Genomic DNA, 17911 nt, shown 5'->3' with positions numbered 1-17911 from the left:
AAAACTAAGGACATAATGAAACAATTTGAACCAACACAACAGACGCTCACCTGAGCTACAAAAGAATAACCAACACGTTTACCCATTGCCCCTATCCATTACAAGTTACCACGTAAGAGCAGATGTCAACACTGGAAAACAGATGACAGAGAATGGAATCATGAACCTCCCCGTTGGCTACTGAATCAACTGTTACACCATGAAGGATTAGAAATTGGGCTGGGAGATGTTTCTAATGAACGGTGATAATTCTTTTTTCCTTATTTCAACAACATTGTTAATCCTGTTTGAATAGTGAGAGAGGAATTTCATATAACATGTTAAAACTTTAATTACTAATATCATACAGTGTGATTTCAACGCCCAAGTACTGCAATGTTATACAGGATTCAACAGACAACATGTTCATAGACCTTTTCGGGGTTATACTTCCACCTCCGTAACACTGCCCGCCCCCGCCTCAGCTCATCTGCTGCTGAAACCCTCATCCATGCCTTTGTTACCTCCAGACTGGACTATTCCAATGGTCTCCTGGCTGACTTTCCATCTTCCACCCTCCATAAACTTGAGCTCATCCAAAACTCTGCTGCCCATATCCTAACTCCACCAAGTCCCGTTCTCCCATCACCCCTGTGCTCGCTGACCTACATTGGCTCAGAGTCCGGGAACGCCTCGATTTTAAAATTCTCATCCTCGTTTTCAAATCCCTCCATGGCCTCACTCCTCCCTATCTCTAACCTCCTCCAGCCCTACAACCCTCAGAGATCTCTGCGCTCCTCCAATTCTTGCCTCTTGCGCATCCCCGATTTTAATCACTCCACCATTGGCGGCCGTGCCTTCCGCTGCCTAGGGCCCTAAGCTCTGGAATTCCCTCCTTAAATCTCTCCACTTCTCTCTCCTCCTTTAAGACGCTCCTTAAAACCTACCTCTTTGACCAAGCTTTTGGTTATCTGTCCAAATTTTGTTTGACAATGGTCCTGTGAAGCGCCTTTGGGACGTTTTACTACGTTAAAGGTGCTATATAAATGCAAGTTGTTGTTGTTATACTGTAAGTGAATTATGGGCCCTGCCATTGAAAATAACAAACATGATGTCACTATGTCCCATACATTTATAGAATGGAAATCTTTCCTATCACTATAAAGATATGCATTTCTGGCAAGCGCACTGTCCAAGGCATAGGGAAGTAAGAAATGTATGTTTGGTTCTCATTTATTGTTGCAGAGACATTGGAATTTGCTCTTGTGATGTGCACTGCACAGCAGTGACTTGATAAATGATTTTGAATCATTTTGATAGACTGACGCCAGGAGTCTGATTGGTGTCAATGACATAGAAGGTGAGTGCAGACATTAGCTGCAGCAGGGGAATAACTGGCATAGGCTTGATAAACAAATCCTCTTAACTCATTGCAACAGTCAGACATCAAGAACAGTGTAAATCTTGATGGGTGCAGCTCTTTTCCAAATTCTAGTGTAGCTTTACGACTAATAGCCAATATCCATTTGGAAATAAGCAGCAACAAAAAACTTTTAACTCGCACCTGTCTCATCAATTAGCCCAATGCAGAGCACATAAAAGAGGATAGCAGACAATGGAGTCTTTTCTATGATTACAATGGTAATGTTCACTGAAATGCAAAAAATGTCTGGCTGGATGTGTGAAAAATGGAAACCATTGCCTAACAGCACCACACAATACACCATTTCTTAAAATACAAAATACCTCAAGTACTTTGCACTTGACTACATTAATTGTGATCTGCTATTTTCTGCTCACTTACGTATTTAGTCCAACTCATTCTGCAATTTCTGAGCTGCCTCCTCAAAATCCAATAAACCTTCTCCTAATTTTACCAATTTTATATTGAATTTCTAAATCCAAGTCATCGGTGTAAACTAAGAAACAGTAGTGGTCTCAACACCAATCCCTGAGGCACCCCACTCAGTACTCCCCATACCACCAGATAACGTAAGGCTCTTGCCGCTTGCTAAATGAATTCCTGTCTGCCACAATTCCAACCTTACACTTTGATTTCAGATATTAAAATACTAAAAAAATGAAATACAAAATGAGGACTATTTAGGTGAATATTTTACATTGCCTGTTTAAAAAAAATTAGAATGACTCCAGTAAGGCTCAAAGGGTCTTTTTCTTCTACCACTGCAAAAAAATTAGCTTTACAGCCAATTTCCATTGAATCCACCTTGCATGAGCTTTCACGTTCACAATGATGATCTCATGGGGTATCAGCATCTCCTTCGCTGCTATGCACTTCATCAATAATGTTATGATGTTGGGTCAGGCAACAAATATTGCTGACTGAATTTCAACAAATAGTTTACTATTTTTTACATGAAAGATTCAAAGTACAAAGTGTATACTTTTAATTCACCTTTCTTACCAGGCAGCCTCATATGAAGCAGGCAAAATCACTTTTGGCATTTCAGTAATAATGTTCAGGGCAAACACATGTTGAATTGTGATGTGCCGGTGATGGACTGGGGTTGACAAATGTAAGGAATCTTACAACACCAGGTTATAGTCCAACTGTTTTATTTTAAAATGACAAGCTTTCGGAGGCTTTCTCCTTCGTCAGGTGAGATGCCACACTCACCTGACGAAGGAGAAAGCCTCCGAAAGCTTGTGATTTTAAAATAAAACAGTTGGACTATAACCTGGTGTTGTAAGATTCCTTACATGTTGAATTATGATACTGGATTTCTAATTATAGCTATTTCTATTCCTTTGTCACCCTACTGAATTCCAATAAAACCCAAATCATGATGTGTGCTGGCTTCATTGGTACACTTCATTTAAGGAGCTTACAAATGATGCGTCTTTAGCAAATAGATTAAATTTCCTGCGGATGTGCACTGTTTGTAGCAAGATGAACAATGTCTGTGTATACGTGCTGATAACTGGCTGTGGTTGTTGTAACGTGTTTAAGGAAGCATTGGCACCCTTTCAGGGAATTTTTTTTTCGGGTATGTTCAGGTCTTGGAACAGCCCGGTCCAGTAAAGCTCTTAGTGCAGCAGAGTCAAAATCTACAGCTGCATGAAATTTTGTGATGCAGCTCTTTACGCTATATATTACTTCCCTTGGCTTATTCACAGTGATTCATCGGATATAGTAACACAGCAATCTTTTCAGGCAAGAGAAAGACCTTTCGTCTACTTAGCCCACCTTCTTGAAACCCATTAAGGTTTCCTGTTCCACCACCCGTGCCAGTAATCTGTTCCACATACTTTCAGTAAAAAAAAAGTACCCCCCACAAGGAATTCAAGGATAAATTCAATAGTCCTATGCTCCCAGCTGGAGACCTCACTCAAGGGGAGAGAAGGTTGTAAAATCAGGAGTACATGTTGTCGTCCAACGTTCAACCCACAGGTCCAAGTGCAGCAGCTCTGAATTAACTCTAACATATTTTTATACAGTATTAGCTGATGCCCTGTGGCATTGCTCAAGGTAAATCAGATTTTTTTTTTAAAAAGGGAGATGCTATGTCAAATAGTATTAACAAAAATGGGATACTGGCTTATAACCATTGGTGACAGCCCTGGGATCTGTGACCTCTGGGAAGAGAGGCGATGGTCTAAAAGTCTCAGGATCTAGAAGTAACATAGAGTCTCCTTTCTAGGACAGGGAGGACTAGGAGTGGATCTCGGGGTCTTGGAGCACCACAGAGAAGGTTTCTGGATTGACTGAGGCAGATCCCAGGATCTAGAATCACTAAGTGGGGCCCTGGGATTTGGAAGCACTCTGAAAGGGTTCCCATGATTTGGGAAGATTGGTGTTGGCCAATGTTCTGCTTCACTCAATCTTTTTAAGAGTGAAGCCAGTTTCCAGCTGGCCCTTCTAAGCACTTTATCATGGTCTGCTTACATTTTATCCAAATTTAAACCAAACTCTAATTGTTAAATAGTGGCCTGAGTAGGAGCAGCTCCAAAGAATTTCCCGGCTATGATTTCACTCTGTCAGTACCTTCTGCCGTGGCACCTCACTCTCAGAGTCTCTTACTTCTGTTGCTCCTCTTCTGCCATTACTATGCAGAACAGGGATATGCCCATTGGCAAGGCCATTCCAGCTGCTGAGTTCTTCTGAATGCTCGCGGGGCGGGGGGGTAACCTAGAAGAATTTTAAGGTGTACTGAGGCTGACTGGGTCATCAGTAAGAAAGATAGCAAATTTATTTGAGATTATTTTTGTATCAAACTCCAAACTGACTATTAAACTGACGTTGGGCCATACTGTGCCCACATTTTTGGGTGTAGATCTACGTCAGCTCTTTATTCCCGTAAATCCAGGAAATTTATGTGAGCTAGTCTTTTGCATGGGGTGAGAGCTATGTAACTGCATAACAGAGGGCCTCTGCAGATATGCCTTGGAAGCAGCACAAACGATGCTGGAAATTCGCGCAAATTGATGTTTCAGTATAAAACTGCTATAAATTTGTTACGTGTGAATTTCCACAGGAAAAAAAAGTGCTACTCTTACACTATAGTTATGCTAACACTTTCCAGGAAATTCTGGGCCATGGCGAGACAAAAATTGACATCACATGTCGCTATAATCAGTTCTCCTAAATGTTGAACCTCTACAAAGATTAAGTCTAACATGCATCAGCAAAATGGCCCCCAGAGACATTTCCCATTCCTGCACATCCAGAAATCGCCCAAAAATTAGCGTTAACTCTACTGAAAATCCTGCCCATGGAGTCCCTTCTTACTGAAGACTTGGACATCCAGTTTTTAAGTAAACTAAAGATCAGCTACAATCCTGAGGCCTTTTTACTAAAAGATGTCTTCCATATCACAAGTGTGTATTTTGATGTAATACCAGCTTCCCTAGCAGCATGCCCCTAATGGGACAGTTATTACAAACCTGCCTGGCCAGACTGCCCAGGCAGCTGTCAAGCTGCTGCAGACTGCAGGTGGGGCCTCTCAGGCCCAAGCTTCTAGAGGTCGCTAATCACAAACATTGCAAGAGCCCTTATCTGAGCCACAGCCTTCCATCTCCCATACTGAAGTCACTGGGGAAGCACCTCGTAAGATCAAATAGAGCGGGTAAGACATCACTTAAGACGGACATTATGGGGTCATACCTGAGTGATAATCAGTGTGTAGGCATTTGTGTAAGCCAGTAAAATGATAAACCTTTTTGAACAAATGAGAGTTGGAACTGTAAAAAGTGTGAAATTAGAGAGATTGCGAACCAGATAGTGCAAATGGTTCCCACAGTGAGCTTCACAAAATAGACTGGTGCCAGTCTGGTTTGTTAAAATAGTATCCTACGTATTTATAATCTATACAAAAGTACACAATATCCATAGTTGGAAAATAATTTCAATTTATGGGACTGAAATCAATTTGACGCTTAGATACTATCACCCTCTGTAAACTGCTTTTAAATTTCAAGAATGAATCACTCTTTAATTGGATCCTGGGACCCAATCTTTGTCAGTGTGCACAGATGCATACATTGATTAGATTAAGGAGAGTCCATCCGGTGTCTGTTTTCAAAGTACAATTCTCTGTTCACGACATTAACTGAACAGTGTCTAAATTATGCACACAATTTAGATGGTAAAAATCACACAGTACCATTGAACCACTGTTAGAATAGAGTCCCTGATGTAATTATTTACTTTGGGTATTTATTGTTTTGACCTGCCTTCATTGGCAGGATCTGCAGCTTTGATCTGATTGGTTGAAATAGTATCCCTGTTAAGTATCACACATTAGAGACTAGATTTTCCATCCATTGGCCATGAATTGGGAGAAAATCTAGCCCCAGGTGTAAAACGGACAATCACTGTGCACGTTCTGCTCTCATATATAGCTTTACAATGTCTCACGCCAACCCACTGATTGTCGTTTTCTTCACTTTGTTTGAATATTCTGACTGACCAGCACTGTCGATTAGTCACATTAGTTAGAAATCTCTCTTTCTTACTTCACAAGATATAGGCCAGAAATTCCTGGCAGCTGCTCTTGCTCTGCTGGCGTTACTTTGCCACAACTACAACGTAAACGGGGTTTCCACTGCACTTCTGACAAGTAATGCCGGCAGAACAGTGGAGCTCAGAGTAATTTACCAGTCATATTTTTTTTTTAAATGAGGGACAATGTATAAAATATAATGTATGTGTGAAAAATAAGGACAAAGTGGGTGAAATTCCTCCTGTTGATAATTTTACCAAAAAGTCAGTGCGAGTGTAAAATAGGGACTCCTGTGTTGTACATATGCTGACTGTTTTTGCTAAAATTACCAAGAGGAATTTCACCTCTAAATAGCAAAGTTATATTCCAATGTGAAAATTCTAAGGAGCGGTAAACAGTCATTGAACATGACGAAACAGGACTATTCTAGATACAATTCTAAATACAAGAGCAGCTTGGGTTCAATACACTCCTTTAAATATCCTTTCACAATTTCTACCAGTGCAACATAACAAAGATCTAGTAAGTAAAACACATGAACATCCAATAGAAAGATTATGCCAGCTCTTCGAAAGAACGATTCACTTAGCCCCATTCTGCTGCACTTTCCCCAGTTGCTTTTAAATTTTTCTTTTCCCAGTTATTTATCCACTTCCCTTTTAAACGTCATTATTATGGATTCTGCTTCCACCATTGTTTCAAATAGAGTACTGCGTATGCCAACATGTCTCTCTATACACACTTAACCTCACCCTGTTCTTTTAGTAATGATCTTAAATTTATGTCCTCCAGTTACTGACTCACCAGCCAATGGAAATTGTTTTTGCCTACTTACCTTATCAGTGAAATGCAAAACAAACAAACATTGGACTCCCGGATCTCAGGAGGCAGGTAAGGGCACCATTGACATGCAAAAATACGGATCTAATGGTGTAATTACGATCCCAATGCCATTTTAACACACAGCCCCGGCGTTCGGCATCCAGTGATGGCTTTGCCAACAACGCCGGGAAGCGAAGCAGCAAGCAGCCCGGAAGGCGGCAAATAAGGTTACGTTTATATATATATATTTTTTTAAGTTTCCTTGTGGGCCGAGAAGAGCAGGAGGGTTCCTCCACTCCCCTCAAGGAAACCTAGGGGCTTCCCTCCTCCAGTCTTCCATGTCCCCCACCCCCCCCAGCGATAGCCTCTGGAACGCCCCCCCCCCCTCCAGAGTTAACTTTGCCAGGCACCATTTCAGCATCTCAGCACTGGCAAAGCGAACCATTCTAACCCTCGTTTTTTTCTCTTCCCGCAGGTCATTCAAGGCAGCAGAAGGCAGTCATTGTGGATGGGGAGGGGGACGAGGAGTAGGAGGAGCAAGAAGGTGGAGAAGTGGGTGAGGATGCGGGGAGAGCGGGCGCAGTTGCCGGAGAACTGGCTTTGTCGTGGAATTTGTCCCCATTGAGCTGCCAATGAGGGGGATGATGGAAAGTCAGAACCACACACAACTCCCTTCTTTCCAGGGAGTGCACCACCCCACACCCCCCGCTCCCGCCAGCCATCTCCAAGCAGAGTCAGAGTCACCCCGCTTTACTCAACCGAGTAATCGGAACATTCTACAGGGCGAGTGAGCGCCTCAAGGCCTGGTGACCGCTCCAGCATCACAATCCAGTTTCAGGGAAACAGGGAGACTCTGAGGAGGTGGAGGAACTCAGCACCTCTTCGGAGAGACCGGCTAGAAGGCAGCGATTGACTGGTGAGTCACAGGAGTGAGATTTGACGGCTGTTGGTCTGAAGATGCATCTGCTGGTGGAGCATCAGGGGGACACGAGGACTCTGGGCTCCATCAGCAGTAACATGGAGCTTCTCGCAGGTATGGGCTCCGAGTCTGCTGTGCTGCTCAGCACCAGCATTGCTCAGGCAGTGTTGGAGCTACAAGAAGCAGGTGGCGGCCGCATTGGGACACACAGTAGGTTCCCCGGCAGGGGACGATGAGGAGCTTCCACCTGGATTGAAGCTCAGACTTCTGCTCGAGGCTTTGGGTGACAGACTGGAGGGGCAGTATGAATCGTGGCCTCCAGTCTCTTACTCAGGCCTTGTGCCGTCTGACGGCTGCCATCATGCCCGCCAGCACGCTGATGACTGGGACTGCAGAACAAGCCAAAAATCAAAGAGTGGCAGGTGGGGTCCAAGTACCTGTTGTTGCTACCTCTCCGGACGGCAGAACCAGCCTGGGCTCCAGCCTTCCAACAGCAGGCATAGTGCCACCTGTACACAGCAGGCTGAACGAGGAAGCTCTGGATCTCCTCCCTGGGATGCAGCCAACAGTAGCAGCCCTGGTCAAGGAGTACACGGCCATCAGCATGGACTAACCACAGGCCCATGACTCATCAGCCCGGGCTCCATTTCCACCACGCTCCATTTCTCCGGTCCCGAGTTTACTGGGAGGTGGCACAGGAAAGCAGCTGTTCAAAGTGCTGGTCTAGGCTCTTGGGCCCAGCCCGGTGTCTGGAGTGAGTTGGGGGAATTTAATTCCTGTCTCTAGTACCTCGTCTTTCTCCTACTTTGTCGGCGGGATTGGCAGGGGGGGGGGGGGAGCTTCCTGGCTGGAAGACTGTGACTGTCACTGTCATGTCCCACTTGTTCGATGTCTACCTTATTTTTGAATGTTATTGCTGCTAGGTATAAAAAAAAAGCAGATTCAAAAGAGGCTAAATCTTTATTTGAATTTGTCCAAGTTTGCCAAAGTTGCATCAATTCCTAATGTTTACATTCGTTTAACTCAGGTTTCCAACAGTTCCTAACATGTTCATTAAAGTTTTATTGTTGTAAATAGTTTGTTCAAATTTCTTTTTAAAAAGTTTAATGTTGCCATAAAAGACTGTTTGTAGTTAAAATATATTTCTCAGGGTCCAGTTTAGATTTATTGGAATTCTTGTAAGAATTTGTTCAAATGTCTGAGTATAGTTTAACTGTTTTCAGGAAAGATTTGTAGTTATTTGCTAAAATTTGCATTTAAAGTTTACTAATCAAATGAAACTTTTTTTTGTAAAGGGACAGTCTTTGAAGATGAAGAGCTGAGTCTAACCCTTCTTCTGGTTGTAATCTCTGTGGAGGTGCACACTGGGTAAGAGCCTGTGCCACAAGCCGCACTCTGACCTCTCCAAGCGATGCCTCCTGCGGACACACCATGTCCCTCAGATCTTTTGTTTCCATTGGCTCCTCCCCCCGCTTGTCAAGGTCCAGCCCTTCCATCGTGGCATAGTTGTACAGGGCGACTATCCTCTCTACCCTCTCTGGACCTGTCCAAGCACCTGAAGCAGCTCTTCAGTATTCAATAATCCCCTTAACCACCTGCCTGGTGGATGAGTGTACCTGATTGCATCTCTCCTCCGCTTCAGTCTGTGGGAGTTGAAAAGGCGTCATCAGCCCCGGCAGCAACGGGTAAGCCTGGTCACTGATTATCCATTCTTCCACTGGCCCCCATCCCCGAGCACGCGTGCAATGACAGAGTTGCGCAGAATGAATGCACCACGACAGGCTGCGAGTTCACATGCAAGATGTGCAGTCTGGTGTCACAGACCATCTGAACGTTGAGGGAGTTGAAGTCCTTACTCTTCTTGCGGCTTTGTGGATTCCGAAGGGGAACCTTTATTGCGACATGTGTTCCATCGATCAACCCCAGCATTCTGGGGAAGCCAGAAAATCCTGTCGATACTCAATGGCTCTGTCGCGGGCATTCCAAATCTGATGAACTCCCCAGCCCCAAGGGAAAAGGGAGTCAGTTACCAGCCGAACATAGGCCCTCACTGCCCCTTGACTAATCCTGCACAGGTCCCAGGTGGGTGCCTGAAAGGATCCAGACCCATAAAAGTTGAGGGTGATCTTCATTTCTACAGTTAAGGCTCTGCTGCGTGTGGACCGGAGCTTTGAGTCATTGTGGAGTAGAATCGGCAGATGGCCTCCTTTGTAAAGTGTAATTGTTGCACGGTTATCACCCTGGACATCTCCTGGAACTTCAGTCGAGGCCCATACACTCTCTGGGCCGGGTACTTGCGTTTGGGGTGCTGCCTCCGCTGGTTGTGCTTCACTCTCTGGGCCTCCTGTGTCTGGTTCTCTTCCTCCTCCTCCTCCTCCTCCTCCATGATAACAGCAAGCAGGGGTAGAGTCAGCGAAAGAGCCATTTTTATTTCTCAAAAGGACTGGGAAATGGCTGGCTGGATTTACAGGATGAGAATGGTTTCAATGTTTCCTGGAGCTTCTGATTTGCACCTGCATCAGGTGACTACAGGTACCTGTGCGCCTGAAAATCTGGTTGTAATTTTAAAAAGAGCCTCTGAGCAAGCACAATTGCAGGAAATTTGCGTATAAGACTCTGGAGTCTTGGGAGTGGGGCCATTATTCTGGGCCACGATGCAATCGGGCAGAGGGATCGAAAGACGATCGTAAAACATTGAGAAGCTTTGGCTATATCGTAATCTCTTACGCTCATTTTTCTGCAATTTTTTAGGCTGCATATTTGCTTTGCACCCAATTACCCGTGTCTCTGGACGGTGCATATATATGGGAAATTTCAGGCCAAACAGTCTAACAGCTCCCCCTAGCACTTCAGACAAGAGACATTCCTTGTTAGATGAAGTAGGGTGGGAGGAGCATAAACACCAGCATAGAACTGTTGGGCCGAATGGCCTGTTTCTGTGCTATAAATTCTACGTAATTCTACGTAAGTGAGGAGCTGGTTAGCTGTCGAGCGCACCAACTTTACTTACCGATTACAGGCTTCCCAAGAACTTTTTAAAAAGTCCTTTCCTTCGTATTTTTTAAATCACTAATACCTGCACTTCATTTATATCATAGAATATTCATAGAATCGTACAGCACAGAAGGAGGCCATTTGGCCCATCTTGCCTGTGCTGGGTCTGGGAAAGAGCTATCCAATTAGTTCAACACTCCTCTACTCTTTCCCTACAGCCATGCAAATTTTTTTTTTCTTTTCAAGTATATAGCCAATCCCCTTTAAAAAGTTACTATTGAATCTGCTTCCACCACTCTATCATAGTGCATTTCCTCTCTTCCCAGAAAAATATTCTTGGACCGCCCGACTTTCCCCACCCACAAAACCACACTCAGATTGACCTCAGACAAGGGATGTCCTTCCCCCTGGGCATACCACTCTATGCCATCTGTTATAATTAATACTACCAAGGGTTACTAATCCTTCTTAATAATAACAACTCCATCACAATAGAGGAGGAGTTGCTGCCACAGCAGGTCCAAGCCAGGAGAATTAGACAGCGTGGCTGAGGACAGCAGCCCGCCAGGTACTACCCTCTCCGATACGTGCACACACCATATTGGTCCCACGAGAACCTCTCCCAAGAGCTGTGCATCCAACAGCTGCGTCCCTCCAAGGATGCCAATGGGCATCTTCTGCCAACTTCATCGTGGAGATTTGCCGACTGGCTCCACTGCCACAACTGCTTTGTCCGTGGCAGTTAAAGTGACAGCAGCCCTCAACTTTTATGGATCATTATTTTACAGGGCTTCCGTACAACATTCGACAGGGAGCTGTCAGGGCATGTATTGTGCGGGTGCCCTCTTTCATAGTGGGCACTGCCCCCAAGTAGTACAGAAACAGAACCAGAGACATCTGCACGATAACTTGATTCTTCAAGGTACAAGGTACCATGCTGGCATGCACATGGCACTGAAGATGCCAACCGAGCAGCTGCTGGCGTACGTGACTGGGATGGTGTTCCTTTCCCAGGGCATCCAGATCGCCGGTGATGAGAACCAGGCCATATCCTCACAGGCCGCTGCAAGGGACGTCGGAGGACAGATTCTGCAGGAGAGCTTCAGCAACTTACACAGTTTCTACACTCGAGTTACACTAGAACGGCACCAAAAATATTTAAATGAACTTACCTCAGGAAATTTGCGTGTAACTCCCTCTGCTGTCGAGCGGCGTAACTTTCCAGCTCAATTGCGATCCAACAATGGAGTAACTGATACGGAGGAAATTTAGAGGCGTTGTCACTGCGTTGCAGCAAAAGACAGCAGCCACACACCAAACACCATGGAAAGCAGGATATGTAAAATGACAGCATATACACGGTGAGGAATATCCTGTCCCTCTGCATATGGGTGGGTCCAGTTTTTTTTTAAAGGAATAGGCTGCTCCAAAACCAAAGTGTCTGAATCGAGTTATATCTGATAATTCATCAAATGAACTCAAGATTGGGGTGATGCTGGGTTTATAATTCAGTTCATTAATCATTCTTAGAACAGGGCAGATATCACAAATAGACTGGTACACAATTTTGCACCCAAACACAGGGAACGAAAACTTCACCCCATGTCTGATGATAATGCACAACTATAAAAAGGCCAATTTCCCAAGTTTACACTGTCAGTCGAAGACATTGGGAAACCGTTGACACTGTGCTCACGATTTCTTGACATACAAGGCTCCTTGCCAGCAGTACAAGTTTCAGAAAATTCTCATCATGTAAACTTCCATTTACTCTACTTCAAAACCTTAGATCATGCATGCAGTCACCGCACAGAGCAAGATTTATAATGAATGTATACTTGGCATATAACAGCGCATAAAACACACAGAACATCTAGAAAATTGCAACAAGCAATGTAACTCTTGCAATGACAGAACTATTACAGTAAAAAGGTCATCTCTACACCCTGCAGTGGAGAAATCGGGCATGATTTTAGCTTGGAGTCGGGAACCCGGAAGTCAAGTGAGTGAGGCGCATTCTACGATCATAACTCAATTGAAGGTAAGTATTTGTGCTTCTAGGTTTCCCATGCGCCAGGCAGCCAGATTGACAGGCTGGCTGCCTGTCGGGAGGGAAAGTAGCCGCAAATCGGAGAGGGGGGAGGGAGTTCGTGGGCCGTGGAAGAAATCGGGGAAAGAGATAGGGGGCCGTGGACGACATTGGGTGGGCCTTGGAGAAGATCGGTGGCGGAGCGGAGGGGGTCAGCTGATCGGGCCTGGCTGAAGCGCTCCTGCTCATTCTGGCCCACAAGTAATGCAATAAAAGACACTCACCTCCTGGATCCGGTCCTTCTCGCTTGCTGTCACCCGACATGAATCAGAAGCGATGGGAAACCCAAACAGGTAAGATTAAATTCGTTCTACATTTCGAATACACAAAAAATTAAGTGCCTCAACTATTGCAATGGGGTACATTGCCCCTTTAACAATCGGCCCGTCGACTTTAAGTGAGGACGGGACTTCCAGGTATCTGTTGCATCCAAATGCGCCTGGGTTAAACCCAGAAGTGGGCATGTTGGAGCCGGGATGTGGTCCCGCTGAAGAATTCAACAATTCTTACTACACTCGTGTCCCCCAGCCCACCCGTTCTGAGGGGCTAAAACTGCCCTCGTCATACCTGTAAAAACCTGCCCTAAGATACGGCATTTGCAGTCGGTGTCACTGCAGCCATAGAACAAGAAATGAGATCACAAACTACCCTCTCCACTGCCCCAAAAAACTCAAAAGATTTTAAAAATTGAAACTTCAGGAAACAATCCAAAATATAAATCGACTCTAGTGCTATTTTAAAGACTCCTTTACAAAACTTCAAGACTGCAGATTAAACCACCATAAAATATTAGCACTGTTCGTGACATCTTAGAAATCAGCAAAAAAGATGGGGAAATGTTGAAAGGACATTTTGGAAAATCAGTGCAAACACATGGATAAAATTTGTATAAGAGAGATTTCCTAATCATCAAACGAAAGCAGCTTAAGGTCAGAAAATAAATGTAATGGATAAGTACACAGCCAAAATGTTGATTCAGAATTATGCAAAACTGGCTAGTTGGAACACCCTCTCCCCAATGTTATTGCATCGAGTGCAGGAACTTCATATCAAAGCCTATACGAGACTAACATCAGGTCAACATTGAAGAGAGAGTAGATTGTACAATAGGTCTGTGCAAAGATGTTGTTTACAAGGATGCACGTACATAACAAGAGAAGTTTACCAGACTAGGTTGAAAGCACATTTGAAAGCAAACAAGATTTATCGATGATAGTATTTTTCCAGGAATTTGCTCATGAAAGAGAATAGATGCAGATTTGATTATACTTACAATACAATATCACAAACGTAAAACCAGAACAAGAACCAAGCCACAAAACGAGAAAATTCACACCAAGGTATCAGCGGATACAGTAACAACGTACAAGATATGCAACAGACTGCAATCTTTGCCTGAGGACAAATTCCTATTTTACTTTGTAACAACTGAAATCGAGGGCAACCCTGGTACAGATAGCGCCTGACCATTGGACAGAAACAAATGATAAGCTATTCTAAACAATGTGAAACGCAATCTTAACCCACAAATCATTATGAGAGGAAGAACTTTGGATAAAAATCATTGGCTTATCAGCGTAGCCTGCCTAGTTCAATTATCGGGATTCAGGAATTTATAGTGAGACACAATATAGTGAACCAGACAGGACAGTGAAGTCTCCAATAGACTGACTACAACAGTACACTCTTAAGCTTTAATCTACTATCAGACTAAAAAGTTTTGAAAAACATTAAAGCTAACTTGTCTACAATACGCTGTTACACACAGCATACTTTAACATTAAAGTAAGGTGGCAATGCAGCTACGATTTCAAAAAAACAAAATCCTGCCTTACTAAAAACATTACAGATTAAAATCCACCTAATGATGTAATTCCTGATGCCCTGGCCAATATTTATCCCTCAACGAACACCACCAAAAAATAGATTATCTATGTACAGTTTTGGTTTCCTTATCTAAGGAAGAATATACTTGCCTTAGAGGTGGGTGCAGCAAAGGTTCACGAGATTAATTCCTGGGATGAGGGGATTGTCCTATGAGGCAAGGTTGAGTAGAATGGGCCTATACTCTCTGGAGTTTAGAAGAATGAGAGATGAGCTCATTGAAACATATAAGATTATGAGGGGGAATGACAGGATAGAAGCTGAGAGATTGTTTCCCCTGGCTGGAGAGTCTAAAACTAGGGGGCATAGTCGCAGGATAAGGGGTCGGTCATTTAAGACTGAGATGAGGAGGAATTTCTTCACTCAGAGGGTTGCGAATCTTTGGAATTCTCTACCCCAGAGTGCTGTGGATGCTGAGTTGTTCAATACATTCAAGGCTGAGATAGACAGATTTCTGGACTCCAGGGGAATGAAGGGAGATGGGGATCGGGGCTTGATCGGGTGGATGCGGTAAGGATGTTCCCAAGGATGGGTGAAACTAGAACGAGGGGGCATAATCTCAGAATAAGGGGCTGCTCTTTCAAAACTGAGATGAGGAGAAACTTCTTCACTCAGAGGGTAGTGGGTCTGTGGAATTTGCTGCCCCAGGAAGCTGTGGGAGCTGCATCATTAAATAAATTTAAAACAGAAATAGACAGTTTCCTAGAAGTAAAGGGAATTAGGGGTTACGGGGAGCGGGCAGGAAATTGGACATGAATTTAGATTTGAGGTTAGGATCAGATCAGCCATGATCTTACTGAATGGCGGAGCAGGCTCGAGGGGCCGATTGGCCTACTCCTGCTCCTATTTCTTATGTTCTTATGAAAGTGGAGTTGAGGTCGAAAATCAGCCATGATCTGATTGAATGGCGGAGCAGGCTCGAGGGGCCATGTGGCCTATTCCTGCTCCCATTTCTTATGTTCTTATGTAATTCACAACAAAAATATATCATTTCTAAAATCAAAATAAATACATAGCTAATTCAAATTGCAGTCTTCTTTCACATTTAGAATTGTTGTCAATGGAAAAGAAGATCAGGCGGCATGTATAACAGGAGGCCGATCCACGACACCCCGTTTTGCGCCCCTGCCAAAGTTGAATTTCAACCCTGCTTGAGTTCAATGGGAGAAAAATTGGAGTAGTGCCGGAAACCAGCCCAAAATGGGCCTCATGATTCCCCAATTGGAATCGCCGGAAATTTGAACAGTAGATCCCGGTGGGGGGGGGGGGGGGGGGGGAGGTGAACTGCAGGGGGCGAGCCTGGGTCCAAATTATTTTTGTGGAGCCAGGAGGAGCACAACACAGAATCAAGGCAAGTAACTTTTTTTTTCTGCTGGCAGCCTCCAGCAATCACTTTAAAGACCGCTGAGAGCCAGAAACCAGCGTTGGGGCCCTGATTTGCATATTCAAGCCACCTAGCTTGTTCCAGGCAGGCTCCCCGCACATTTGGAAGTCTCCGGTTTCCAATTTAGCAGCCGGCACACTTCTGGGAGAGATCGTGCGCTGGAGACTGCGACCCGAAATTGTTCTCCCAACCTCAATCTTCCGCCCGAAAAATGGGCTGAAATGAGGTCCAATTTCAGAGTCAAGTTACTGATGTTAAAATCCAGATCCCAAACCTGCTCAGAGCCAGGCAACAACCACAAGATTTTTGGCAGATTAGACAATCCCAGGACAGCACAAGAACAATAAATATCCTTGTTCTTGAAGAAAACAAAATAATTTTTCTTCCATACACTTCAACTGACATCGCAGTCGAACATGACTCCATAATACAGGTAGCTAAAATTTATTCCAGGGTGTCCTTCAATAGGATGGTCAGCATTCACATTAAAAGATTCAAATATGACCCTACTACCCATTGCTATCAATGGCCACCTAGTATCTGCACAACTAAATTCCATCATCCCAATTACACGATAAAGAACTATCACTCATGGGTTCTAAAATCAGGCTATTTATTTTTGTAGTTGATGGGTTTATCACATGATGAGAAGCCATGGAATCTTATAGTTGAGAGTGAGTTATAGTAAGCACCATCAGTGGGATGGAGACTGTACTTCACTTCTCATCATGTACGTAACTTTTAACAACGGATTACAAGTATCAATTTAAAATTTTAAATGAGAATTAAATTAATGCATGATTGTGGCAAAGCGGCAAAAAATAATTGAAAATGGGGCTGGAGGTTAAAAACTGAGCAAATTTATAACTCTTCATAAAAATATTCTGGAGAGGATCCAACAATAAATAGAATCACTTTGCATCAATTGCCTCATATATCCAAATCATCCATGCCTTTATATATCTTTTAGGAATACCTCTGCATATCAAGCACTGGTATTATGCACTGAATATACAACATTGGCAAAATTCAATGTCTTATGCAGGAAGACAGATGCCATTCTTTCTCGTTACCTAACTAATTTCCATCAGTACGTTATATATTGGAAAGATAATTCAAAGAAAATAATGTATAATTTAATGCAAAAAGCTGTATATTGCTGAAAATAGACAACATATGAATGAAATAATAAGCACCCGACAGCCATCAAGGTTTTTTGGAGATATAAAAATAACCTTATCAGCTCAAATTTAAAGGATCTATAAGCTTTAATCTTGGTTGAATTCAATGCTTTTTCAGGAAATGTATAAATCATGATTGTGTTAAAATAATACAGGCCACTCCAATGCTTTAACAAATAGGATTGCAAAGCTGTGTAAAGTAGACTCCTGGAAGTTTAGAGAGAGAGATACAGATTTAAAAGAATTATTGTTGGTGTTAAAAAAAAACAGGTTTGCTCAGTCTCCACATGTGAAACAATGGAAAGATTAATAGGCACAGCAAGCTATACAACCACCTACACTCTGTAGGGGCATCCCTGCTGAAACTTTCGGCGCAGGGATAATTAGCCACTCATCGCGAGTTCCCAGCACTGAATCCGCCTACCACTGGGAACTCACGCAGTGCAGAGAAGGATTTCCAACACCGCTGCAGCTATTTAAAGGAAGGCAGACACTTAAAGCTAAATGGCTGAATGTGAAGGTCAAAAAATTGAGAGAAAAACCACAGGAGGGTAACATAAAAGCAAAGGCAACAAAAAAAAAGTGGAGATGCGAAGGCAGCAAATAGAATCTCTGGGCAAGTAATGAAGCACCACAGGAACCAAGTCCCTCATTTGATGGAAGGCAACGTGGAGTTGTTGCTGCATGAGGTGTGAC

At 43.6% G+C, this 17911-nt stretch overlaps 1 protein-coding gene across 6 annotated transcripts in view; it reads right to left on the bottom strand.

Annotated features, from left to right (window-relative positions):
- Nucleotides 1–17911, bottom strand: part of plcb4a (phospholipase C, beta 4a) — a 399841-nt gene that overhangs the window by 213680 nt on the left and 168250 nt on the right. The window contains exon 1 of one of the 6 annotated variants that reach the window (XM_067989439.1): nucleotides 11850–11991. The exons of the other annotated variants lie outside the window; for them this stretch is intronic. The gene's annotated coding sequence lies outside the window, so the exon portion shown is untranslated. Of the gene's footprint in view, nucleotides 1–11849; nucleotides 11992–17911 lie in introns of those variants that run through there. 6 annotated transcript variants of the gene reach the window in all.

Source organism: Heptranchias perlo, chromosome 8 (genome assembly GCF_035084215.1).
Source record: "Heptranchias perlo isolate sHepPer1 chromosome 8, sHepPer1.hap1, whole genome shotgun sequence".
NCBI lineage: Eukaryota > Metazoa > Chordata > Chondrichthyes > Hexanchiformes > Hexanchidae > Heptranchias > Heptranchias perlo.
This window is presented reverse-complemented; position numbering and strand designations above follow the sequence as displayed.